Genomic DNA, 13045 nt, shown 5'->3' on the forward strand with positions numbered 1-13045 from the left:
TCCGAAGGGGACGGTCCTCGGGGTCCCCCGATCCCGCGGAGCTCGGGCCAACTGTGGCTCGCAGGTTGCTCTGAGAGTCCCCAAGCTGGTGTCTCGAGGGGCTCAGGTGGGGACGTTGGGTGAAAATGGAAGGCTCCAGGCCAGAGCCTGAGGGGCGCCCTCCTCCCCCACTCCTAGCCAATGTCACGGTGCGGGCATCTGCGGAGTCAAGACAGAGAACCGCGTGAGGCCGGGACCGGGCTCCGACTCGGGGCCGGCTGCCAAACGCCGAGCCGGGCCGCGGGAGACTGCCGCGGTCCAGTCCCAGCGCCCCGCCGCCGGGGCCTGGCCTCTCCGGGCTTGTCCCGCTGCGGGGGGTCACTTGCCGCGGGGAGCCCCTGACCGCGGGGAAGAGAGCGTGCGACCAGCCAAATCCCCGTGGCAATGGCTGCGCGTGGAGGATGCGGATACCCCGCGGGTCACGGCCACCCCTCTCTCTGCCCCTCTCCCTCCTGACCCTTTCCGCCGCTGGTGACTGCGTGTCCCCCCGGGCCCAAGGGTGGACGCAACCGGACAGAGGAAACCGTGGGGGGCTAGCTGGAGGATCCCTGGCCTGGGAGGGCAAGCTGGGGGTCCCAGTGGGGAACGCGGTCAAAACTAAGAAATAACACGGAGGACATTGGGAGAAGGGAGTTGGAGGAAATCGGAAGGGGGAGACGAACCATGAGAGACTGCGGGACTCAAAAACAAACTGAGGGTTTGGGGGGGTAGGGGGTTGGGTGAGCCTGGTGGTGGGTATTAAGGAGGGCGCAGATTGCGTGGAGCACTGGGTGTGGTGCATAAACAATGTATCTTGGAACACTGAAAAAATAAAGTTCAAAGAGGGGCGCCTGGATCGCTCAGTGGTTGGGTCTCTGCTTTGGCTTGGGTCTTGATCCCCAGTGCCGGCATCGAGACTCGCATGGGACTCCTTGCTCGGCGGGAGGCCTGCTTCTCCCTCTCCCACTCCCCCTGCTTGTGTTCCCTTTCTCATTGTCTCTGTCAAATAAATAAATAAAATCTTTAAAAGTAAAATAAAATAAAGTTCAAAGAAAAAAACTACTCTGGGGGGCAGGGGAACAGGGTTGACCTGCGAGGCCTTGTAAGCCCCTGGTGTTACGCTGCACTGGGGGAGACCCTCCGCGGCGGTGACCCCGGCGGGTGTGCTCCCTTCGCCCGCCCATCTAGAATTCAGCGGGGTCAGAACCTGGCTTCCGAGGGGATCAGGAGGGTGGGAAGCAGGAGGGCCGCGATTTCCAGTAAAGACACAACCATGCACTGAGCGAGCAGTGACCACGGGCGCACTGGCTTCCTTCTGTACTGGGGCTTTCTTTCTGAAGCCCAAAATACCCAAATCAAGATCTACCTCTTTTTCGGTAGCCGGCCAAATTTACATAAATTCCCACTGGGAATTTCCACCTTTCAAGGTTGAGGGTGGTTTTAGCCTTCTCCAAAGGCCTGTTGCTTGAGGTTGGGGGATTTACAAGTTGAAGTGCCCCGGGAGGGCTGGGCTGGGTTTGCCAGCCCCCTCCTCCTAACCAAGTAACTGAGCGGGTCTGCGCAGGGTCTCAGGGTCGTAATTAAATTTGTGGAGCATAACAAATATCATGGAGGACAAGGGGTGTTAGAGAGGAGAAGGGAGTCGGGGTAAATTGGAAGGGGAGGTGAACCATGAGAGACTATGGACTCTGAAAAACAATCTGAGGGGTTTGAAGTGGCGGGGGTGTGGGAGGTTGGGGTACCGGGTGGTGGATATTATAGAGGGCACGGATTGCATGGAGCACTGGGTGTGGTGGAAAAATAACGAATACTGTTTTTCTGAAAATAAACAAATTGAAAAAAATTAAAAAAAAAAAAAAAAAAAAAAAAGAACCCTAGCGAGGTGAGGCCCGTCTTTGCGCAACTCCAGCCCTAGAACCAAACAACACGCACCTTCTTCTGGAGTCCAGCCGCCCTGTGGTCCTCATTACTCAATAACTAAGCACCGGAACTCAGGCCCTATCTTCCAAGTTCACCACTTCCTCCTTGTCTTTCTTAGAAATTTGGATCCAAATAGCACTGCAATGGGGTTTCCCCCCCAAAGAGAAATTTCTGGAGCCCTTTGCTCCAGATAAGGACTCCAGATAAGGTCATTTGTGAGTGACCAGCCCCCAAACCCGAGCAGCTCATTTCCCCTTTTATCACAAAGACAATAGGTTCTCAGTGTTGCTAAAAGAACACAAAATGAGGCGCGTGTATGTTTAATAAGGTCAACACTCACGTGTACAAAATCTGCAGAGAAAGGCTACCAAAGTAGCTTACCAAAACTGCCGACACACTCAGGATAACTTTACATCTCAAGAAATTGCATTGTCTCCAAGACTTCAGTTTCAATGAACTATTTTAATTTATGAGGGTTTTTTTAAGTTTTATATATATTGCAATTACACAATTTGCCAATTTAGTTGGATAATTTGTCTTTGGACCATTAAAAATATATACACTTCAGTTCTATTTCTGGAACAGGCCACCTAACCGTAACACAACAGGGAAGTCTTTCAAAATTACAAACAGTGTGTTCAGAACTGAACGCACCTGTAGGAACATCGCACCCCCGCTGTAGGAACATCACACCCCCACCTTCGTTTGGAAGGCGGAGGATGGAGTAAATCCAAGTCGGCTCCAGGGTTCATAACCCGGGCTGGAGGGTGGATGCAAGGAAGGCTTGGTTTTAAACCTCCGCAGGCCACCTAGAATTTAGCACACAATAAGTATCAACTTACCCTTTATTTAAAAACTGCTCTGAAGGACTGGTTCTGCAAATATATGTTGCGGTTTGCAGAGAGAACTAGCCCAAGTGAGGTGAATGAGAAATGCTTTTTATTTTTTCCATAGGAAAGGCAGTGTGACAGTGATTGAAGAGCGGATTGGGGTATCGGACTCGGCTTCCTCTAAGGATTCTACCACTGTTAAATCACAACCCTATGGCTCTAAATTTTATTTATTTGACAGAGAGAGATACAGCGAGAGAGGCAACACGAGCAGGGGGAGTGGGAGAGGGAGAAACAGGCTTCTCGCCGAAAGTAGGGCTTGAACCCAGGGTTCTGGGATCCTGACCTGAGCTGAAGGAAGATGCTTAACGACCAAGCCAGCCGGAGCCCCAAATGGCTCTAGATTTTGAATGTCTATTACTAAGGGTATAGTCAGGTATACTGTGGGTATATAACCTTAATTCAGTAAATAAAATAAAAACATGACTAAAAAAGCCAAATGGGAGAAAAACAAAACAATTGTGCTGCCTGTTACAAACAATTCACACCAGATTCTAGTGAATTTGCTTACAAATCAAGAAGAAAAAGCAGCACCTTAACCAATTTTCTTACTCTGGGAGGGTAGCAATAAAACTCTTTAAAGTGAAAATCGCGGGGCACCTGGGTGGCTCAGTGGGTTAAGCTGCTGCCTTCAGCTCGGGTCATGATCTCGGGGTCCTGGGATTGAGCCCCGCATCGGGCTCTCTGCTCCGCGGGAAGCCTGCTTCTCTCTCTCTCTCTCTCTCTCTCTGCCTGCCTCTCTGCCTACGTGTGATCTCTGTCTGTCAAATAAATAAATAAAATCTTTAAAAAAATAAAAAATAAAGTGAAAATGGCTGTTTGCTAGCTTCTAGAAAAGCGCATCATAGCCTGGCCTGGGGCTTGCTTTCTTGGGATCAGGACTGAGTGATAGGCTCAGTCAAAAGGAAATTAAGCGGGCCCCTGGGTGGCTCAGTGGGTTGAGCCTCTCTGCCTTCAGCTCAGGTCATGATCTCAGGTTCCTGGTATGGAGCCCCCCATAGGGCTCTCTGCTCAGTAGGAAGCCTGCCTACCCCTCTCTCTCTGCCTGCCTCTCTGCCTACTTGTGATTTCTGTCTGTCAAATAAAATAAATAAAATCTTTAAACAAAAACAAAAAAAAAGGAAATTAAGGCCAGCCCTTGGTTGGTGTCAAAGGAAGAAAATGGGGTATCAGGATGAGTTTGGGGTCCCTTGGCTAGGTTTCACAAGGGCTGAGAAGCTCCACTGTCTGGCTCCCACTCCCCCCCCCCCAGAATTCAACTCCAAGGTCAGGGTCTGGAGAAGGGTGTTGCCTTTGAGGTTCACAGGGCACTCCCGCACCCCCACTACCTGGGAGAGAAGCAGAAGCCAGTGGAAATGGAACACCTTTCAGTCTCTCGTTTTTAAAAAAGTTTCAGTAAACCAAAATTATTTGATGTGGAGTTTGCGCAAATTTCCCTGGGTTGACTACAATACGTGGAAGCAGCCTACCGTATCCCAAAGTCAGTCCGTCTATAGAATGACGAGACCAGCTTACCCTTCTGATCTGCTTAGAAATATAAAGAAAAGTCTCTGTGTTTATTTCTGGATCTCCTTATTAAAGAGATTAGCGGCTGTCTGCCCCTCCCACAGGATCCCCAGTCCCGAGAGCTGAATGGATCTAACCATTTTACAACTTCCTTGGCTATTTTTAGGGAGCATTTCTGCCTTTGTGGTTAAGTATTTGGAGGAAGTACATGGCGTGTGTGTAGCTATTCCCAATTCTTCTCCCTTTTTCTTGCTCTTGGCGGGAATTAGCAGTAACAGGGCCCAGTTAGGGAAGGCCTGTTTACTCAAGGACAAAAGGCTTTGGGTCCTCATCTGAATAAAGTTGGTTATTTTTCAAGATTGAGGTTAAGATTCTGAAGGTCAATTCGGAGAGTTCAATGCGATGTCAAAAGTTGTTTGTTAAACAACTTACACAACGGAAGGCTTCTCCCTGCCCCCCACCCCCATCTCCCAGGACAGCTCCATGGCTCATGCCTTCTGACTAGCTCTCAGGGCCCTGTGTTCCAGCGATTTCTGCACAACTGTCTTCCTTCTCAAAACCCGAGCAACGCACCACCCTAGGGGGAAGCCTTAGTAGGACCCTGGGGGATGTCTGGGTTCTGGACCAGCTTCTGACCTTCCAAGGTTACCTGTAAAGTCAAATTTGTATCTGCTGGTGCGTGACTACCGTGCTCAGGCTGCCCAGGGACACCAACCAAGGAGGCTTGAGGCCCAGGGCTGGTGGTGGTGCTTCTAGAGGCCCATCCTGAGAAACCAAACAGAGAGGCGTCACACGAGGCTCCGGGCCTGGACCCCCAGGTGCTTGACACAGGCCTCTGAGCGCCGCCTTCCTGACGCTCTCCCTCACTGAGCATAAATGCAAACACTAAACCAGATTTTTAAAATGATCGTTGGTGAATCATACATTTTGGGTTGCACCTATCACTTGGCCTAATCTCGTGCGGGTGGGTTTTGGGTCAAAGTGTACCCATGGGGACAGAGCTAAGGGCGGAGAGAGTTTGGTCTGGGCTGCAGTGCATGCTGGGAGAATCGTGGGGCAAATACAGAAAAAAATGAAACAAAAAGTGTCAGTCCCCTGCGGTGCTCCTTGATTGGGGCTGCTGCATCGGAGCATCACAGAGTGGGGGGCTTACACCATTCTGGGGGCTGGAAAGTGGAAGACCAAGGTGCCCGGAGGGTTACTTTCTTCGGAGTGCTGTGAGAAAGGATCCGTTTCACGGCTGTCCCCGACTTCCCGCAATCTGCCGGCAATCTTCGGAGCTGCCTGGTCTCTGACATCACCATCTGTCTCCAAACGCACCTTCAGGGGGGCCGTTCTCTGTGTCTGGGTCTCTGTGCCCACTTCCCCGGGATTTTGAGAACAGCAGTCAGGGACTGTCCCTCGGTTAGTGTCCAGCTTGGTTTCGGCTCAGGTCCTGATCTCATGGGTCGTGGGATGGAGCCGCACCTGCTCAGCAGGGGGTCTGCTTGAAGACTCTCCCCCCAGCCCGCCCCTCCCCCTGCTCTTCTCTCCCTGAAATAAAAAAATAAGTATTTTTTTAAAAACAGTCATATTAATGCAAGAAATACATAGTATGCCAAATACCATTAAGTGCCAAGGGAGAACGAAAGCAGGGAGAGAAAATGGGAGGGTCCAGGGGTTACACCTGCAGACGAGAGAGTTAGGGACGCTCCCACTGAGGAGGGGGCTTTTGAATTCAGACCTGAAGGAAGCTGTGGTGGGAGCGAAGCTGGTCATGGGGTCCTGATCTGTCCCTGCCTCCCAGTCTCGTGCCCACAACGGCCTTCCCAATTCTTCCCCCAGGCCAACCGACCACCCTCCCCAAAGCCCTCACCTCGTGCTCCACAGAGAAGATGAAACCAGCCTCCTGGGGGAGGGCCCTTGACTGATGGCTTCGTTGAGACTCACCGGCCTCTGACCTTTGTCACGGTTCAGTCTCCAGTGGAAGAGGCACCTGTCCGGACCGCCAGACCCAGAGCCCTCCTCCCTGGGGACTCTTGACAGCCCCTCTGACCCAAAGTCAACGCCCTGCAAGGTCGGCTGTCAGCCTGAACGCTGACAACCCAGAGGAGACCCAGTCCAGGTCGCCTGCATTCACTCGGCAGCTCCCCAGGGCAGAGCCAGGAAGCGGGGATCCCCCTCACTCCAGGGCTCCAGGGCCTGGCCCTGTGGCTCCAGGAAGGGGAAGGCAGTGGGCGTTCTGCCCATGGAACTGCTGAGGGGCAAGTCTGGCTGAAGGACCGTGAGCTAAAGTTCGAAGTTCAAGAACAGAGACCATTCTGGCCCCGCAGCATCCTAGGGCAGCAGGGATCCAGACTCTTCTCCTGAAGCATGCTTTGGTGAACCAGTGCAAGAGACAGCCGAGCAAGCCCGCCTTAGCCATGACCCTAAATCTGACCGCCCTGCCTGACCTGCAGTGCCCTACAGGGCAGAGTTTGTAGGAACGAGATTTGCTCCTTTGCGCCGTGGGGAGCGGCAGCGCCCGCACTTACTACTTTTTACCCGTGCGTCTTTCTACACTTGAACACGCCAGCCTCCGGTTCCGTGGCTGGAAGGGTGTGGGTGCTCTCCACAACCCCCCAGAACACTTCGGTGTTTTAGTCTTGGACCCAAAATAGCCCCAGTTTACGAGGATAACATCCCAAAGTTCTATTCTTCCCTCTCCTAATCTGGAGTTACTCAGTCATCTAGTCTACGGAGCGAGGCAGAAGCACAATCAGCGGCTCAATCTGCACATTTTATCATAGATTTTCCACGGAGTCCTCCCCCCGCCCCCCCCCCCCGTGACTCATGCCCGCATTTGCTGCAATGGCAGCTGGTTGCTGAGTTCCCCTCACCCACGGGGCTGTAAGGAGATTACAGGAATAGGCTCCCCTTTGAGAAGAGACCTGCTTCTGGTGTCTTGTTGACGAGCCCCGACCTCCTGTCCTTGGTCATTCTCACTGACTGCATTTCTTATCTAAGCACTGATTTAACGGGAGGGACCGAGAAAGCATTCCAGCGTGGTCCTGGTCGGAAAAGCAGCAGATCCAGTTGAGGAGGACCCCGCAGAGAGCAGGCCCTCAGTCACATCCTTGAATCCAGGTAGCTGTGGCGAGAGACTGCTGCTGTTGAAGGCAGCAGCTGGACCAGAGTCTGGATATGACACAAAACTTGACGCATGCTCTTGGGACAGGGGATCCTTTAGGTGACTGTGTTGGCTCTGGAGTGGGTCGTGGTAACCCTCATTCAAGCCTAACAACGCGTGTGTCAGGTGAGAGGCACGGTAAGGTGACCCGCATCACTGCTGTCTTGTCCTAGATGGCCAAGGGGCTCCGGTGGTCCCCATCCTTCCTGGCAGGACCCCATCCCCCACCACGCACCACAGAGGATGCGGCATGACAACTGTTTCCGCTTCACCTAACTGTCTCTCTGTCGCATCGTTTGTCCGCACTCCCCATGCCAGTCGCCGGTCCTCGAGCCCCTCATTCCCAGGCCCTTCTCTAGGGGGTCAGGGGAACAGCCCCAGGTCTAAACTATGTCAGTCTATGTTTCTAAAATGTTTTCCCTAAGTTCCCCAAATATCTCATACTAAACTGTTTCTTTTCTCCCCAAACCAGCCCTCTTAGGGCTCTTTGCTTTAGTGTCCCCTACTCTAGCCTCCCCTGCTAAAAAAGAAGCGTCCTAGAAATGGGGGTGTGGCCACCACACTGGGAGGGGCTTAGAGCCATTCACCAGTGTTTGTGCCCATTCTTGGTTTCCACTAACTAGACACTTCCCACTTCCTACCCCCCACCCCTGCCAGGACCACCTGGTCCTCGCAGACAACCTGACTCTGCAGTGTCGGGGTCCTCAAGGCTCTTCCCCCTGGGACCATGCTCCCCTAGCAATCCCATCTCCCTGGCTTTGCCCACAGCAAGGGCTCTTGAGTCCCAAGCCCAAAGCATTAAAGACTCCACCATATTGCCCCGTGGATCACGCCACTGGAGGTCCCTCAGGCATCCTGGGACACTTCCTGGGCCAGACTGAACTCACACTAACTGAGTCCTCCTCTGCTCTCCTTAAGTTGAACGACATCAGCACCTCCCCAGGAACCCACGACATCAGCACCTCCCCAGGAACCCACGCCAGGGACTGTCCCCTTCTGCTTGCCGCACTCCCCCCAGCTCTCCCAGCACCGCTATTCCTCTCTGTTCCCCATCCCGTTCCACTGCCACATCCGGTCTCTCCTCAGGAGGCCAGTCTGGTTTTGCCTCCATAACCCCAGCCTGACGCCAACCATGGCACATGGCGGCATAGGACACAACGGTTATGCTTCAAGTTGACACATCTGGTTCAAAATCCCAGTCAGCACCAACGCTGTGACTCAGTCATTGGCTCTTGGGTATGCACCCAGCACAAAGGCATGCGATGGGACACCATAACCCCATGAAAACGGGAGAACTAGGCTATGCTCGCTCAGCAACAGGAATAAATGTCACCCCCATAATGCTGGCCGAAAGAAACCAAACCACAAGAACACGTGTTGTATGATTCCATTTATACAAAGTCAAACATCAGGCAAAACTGATGTTTAAACATGAAATGGTGTCACTTAAGCCAAATCATCAAATCTGGACTAACACCTAAACTATTTGCAGTTTCAACTCCCTCTGGAAATGTAGTCGGACCAGGTCCATCAGGAATTGTCTGATAAGCCTTCTCTGTCCCCAGTCCCCAAAACCACCCCAAGGCTGATGAGGTAATCGGCGTATAAACCCCTCCCCCTCCCCCTTCCGGCGCAGTGATCTCCCCTGAACCCATCCTTTCTTCCCTTTTGCTAAAACTTTCTATAAAAAGCTTCCATTTTGTGGGGCTCCTTACAGCTCTCCCCCACTTGCTAGACGGAATGCCACCGGGCTCATGAATCATTTGATAAAACCAATTAGATCTTCACCTTTACTTGGTTGACTTTCATTTTTGTGAACACCGAGCTCTTTTGCGGGAAATCTGAATAATGTTTACCTCTGGGGAGGAGGTGGGGCAGTGACCAGGGAAGGCGTCAGGAGGTGTGTGGGACACTTAGGATCTCAGGCCCTATTGTCATCCACAGAGACGGCTCACAGATGGGTTTGCTGGGAGATCTGCAGCCTTATGTCGATCTACACCCTTACAATTTTTCCCAACATACACCACACTTCAATAAATTTCTTAAAAACTCTAGCTTAGGCAAGTTGTTTAACCTCTCCAGGACTACCTATCCTCTCTAGAGATCGTACCACCTGCCTTACAAGGTTGAGCAAAACGTTACCTGGAAGAGGGTTAACATGGAAATTCACCGAATGAGCACTCGATTGATATTAGCTGCTCTTATGCATTTGCCCTCCCTGGAGGGAAAGATAAATCAAGAGCCCAGCTCTCTCCCAACGCAAAAATTATTTTAATCCCTGTCGCTAGAGGCTACCCTCTGGAGGAGAGCCCCCCCCTCGCCTCATAACCTCCCACTGAGAATGGAATTCCTATCTCCACCCTACCCAGTGGGGCAAGAAGGGGCCTCCTCTGGCTCCCAGATCCCCTCCGGTCTGGAATTTGGAACTGTTTCTAGCCTTACTCATGTTTTAGACATTTCTTCTTGGCTCAGGAGCTTAACCATTATTAACATCACTGTTGACCCCAAATTCCCCATGGCCAGATCACCGACTGGCAGGCCTACCCAGGGTGCCCCTCAGACCTACTGCTGCGCATTATTTAACCCAAAGAATGACCCTGGCAATGAAGCATGTGTCCAGTAGCTCCCAATCCCGAGCTAACCCACCAGAATACACACTATTCTTCAAGATCAGCCTGCTCTGGTGACATTATTAACAGAATTCCCAGGCCAAGAAAGACCTGAGTTTTCCTCAACTCGCAGAAGAGTCTCGCAGCTAATGTTCAACCTCTTTGTGCTCCAATTTCTCGGTCTATCAAGATGGGAATAGTAATAGTGCGTTCTTCACAGTTTCGTTAATGAGGATTAAATGAGCTAATTTATGTAAAATGCTTAAAACAGAGGCTGGCACATAATAAGCATTACATAAGCGTGAGGATTGGCACTCCCATTGTTCTTTAGAACACAAGCACATTGTTTCTTCGGTGTAACTGTGAAGGGTGAGCCCAGTCTTCCTCTGCCCGAACCAGCCTCCAGTTATACACGATTCCAGAAAAAAAAAAAAAAAAAAACCTTGGAGAAGCAGGGTAGAGCTTGGGGAGAGTACCAGCCACCTGAGACCCAGGTCCAATTCTGGAAGATTAGCGAGTGAAGCAGTAAAGAGGGTTAGCAGGATTCCATCATCATACTCTCCAACCCCCCAGTGCTGAGGCATTGGTGGACCCATCTTGGGCCATCTGCAGGAAGCCTATGGCCATTGCCCAGGCTTCCGGCAGCTGTGGCCACAATGTCCCCTTCCTTGACACACAGTAGCCCTTCTACACCTCAGGCCCTTCTGCAGCAGTGAAACAGCGTCCCCTCCAATCTGCCTGCCTTCTCTCCTTGTGGCCTGGGACAGGAACACGGGAATGACAAGCACGGGCAAGCTTCCAGGAATTTACAGACTCCTGCAACCACAGGCCTGATCTGGAGTTGCTGGGTCCCTTCCACCAAGGTATTTGGACGCCCCATTGGCCTTTTACCCTCGGCTTTCAGAGGGACAACTCGGTCTCCGGGAAACTTCCTCTACTCCTTGCCAATGCCTTCTTGGGGCCTAATGATTTCTGCTGGAGGGCCTCCTCCTCAGTCCTGAAGGCAGAAGAGCCATAAACCATGGGTATTCCCTGGTCTTGGTGAGTATTTACAGCTTTGAAACCTTCCAAACCTGAAATCCAGTTATCTGACTTCAATTCTATTGAGTGATTACCACAAAACTTTGAAAATCTAACTTTAAATGGCTCAGAACCAGTTTCTTCCATCAGAACCAGTTTTTAGTAAGTACAGCTTTGCTTCTGGCTGTCCTTGGAGGCTGACACATACTTCCCCACCAACCTGAGGGATTTCACCAGACCCTGTCTGTAATTAAATGAGATAGTACTGTGCATGCTATCTTTTTACTCCTCTTTCTACTTGAGAATATGATGTAGATATCTCAACATGATGTTATGGGTTGAACTCTATCCCCCAGAGAGATAATGTTGCAGTCCTAACTCCCAGTGCCTCAGAATGTGACTTTATTTGGAAGCAGGATCATTGCAGATATAATTAGTTGTTATAGTTGTTTCTTTTTTTTTTTTTTAAGACGTTATTTTTAAGTAATCTCTACACCCAACGTGGGGCTTGATCTCACAACCAGGAGATCAAGAGTCGCATGCTTTTGCAACCAAGCCAACGAGGCACCCCAGATTGGTTAAATTAAGATGAGGTCATCCCGGATAGGTTGAACCTTCATCCAATAGGACTGGTGTCCTTTTAAGAAGAGAAGGGACACATGCAAGGAGAAAGCCATGCAAAGACAGAGGTGGGATGTCTAGAAACCACCAGAAGCTGGAAGAGGTGAGGAAGGACCCTCTCCAGGTTTCAGAGACAGCATGTCTCCCCTGACACCTTGATCTCAGACTTCTGGTCTCCAGAAGTGGGAGGCAATAAATTTTTGTTCTTTTAAGCTGCCTGGTTTGTGGTACTTTGTTATAACAGCACGGAAAATGGCACTAACGAATACTAATCTACAAATTTGTTTTTCTTAAGATTTATTTATTTACTTGAGAGAGAAAGAGAGCACGTTCTGGGGTGGGGGCCAAAGGGAGGGGCAGAGGGAGAGCGAGAGAGAGAATCTCAAGCACACTAGGCATTAAGGGCAGAGCCCAAACGGGGCTCGATCCCAGGGCCCAGAGATCATGACTTGAGCCGAAACTGAGAGTCAGGCACTCAGCTGACTGAGCCACCCAGGCACCCCTCACCCACGAATTTCTTAGCGGTTGTATAGCATTGAATTACACAGTCACACCGTAATTTACTTAAACAATCCAAAGTTGATGAGCCCTTAATTTATTTCCAGTGGGAAAATACAAAGCATGCCCTTGTATAAATCTATCTTTAAATCCTTAAAGTTATGACTAAAAATGGAATTATTTATATACTTTTCAACACTTTTGGAAAATTTAAACTAAAGCACCTAATAAAGAAGGGAATAGAAAAGCTTATAAATAGAAAAAATGTTAAGCAAATTAATTGCCAAAAAATTTCCAAAAAAATAGATTAAAAGGAAATGTTTTATCTGATAACTTTCCCAATTCATAAGAGCTGACTTTCTAGCTCTCTAGCTATGCCACAAGAAGCAATTGGGGGGGGGGGAGAAAAAGAAAAGAAAGCTTTAGACACTTGAATTCAGCAGCAAAAATGGAAGAGACTGGAAAAAACGGGAACAGAATCTATGACACCACTGGAAATCACTACACCATACTGAATAGTGGTTAAATTGGATCGGCGAGCATTGTCTTTTTAAAAGGCAGGAGAGATGGAGAAGGTGTTCCTAGGACAGAACTCAATTGAACCTCCTCGGAACAGAACAGAATCCTATAGTGTTGCTACCAGTTACAGCACGGGGCTGAAGGGTGCCCCACAAAATTTGTTTCTACCCAGTCCCTGTTCATGGAGCCTGATTTGGAAGTAGGGTCTCTGCAGAGGTCATTGAGTTCTGATGAGGTCATCCTAAGTGAAGGTGGACCCTAATCCAAAATGACTGGTGCCCCTATAGGCAGAGGGA

The sequence above is a fragment of the Mustela nivalis genome (genome assembly GCF_964662115.1).
Source record: "Mustela nivalis genome assembly, chromosome: 3".
In the NCBI taxonomy this organism is placed as follows: domain Eukaryota; kingdom Metazoa; phylum Chordata; class Mammalia; order Carnivora; family Mustelidae; genus Mustela; species Mustela nivalis.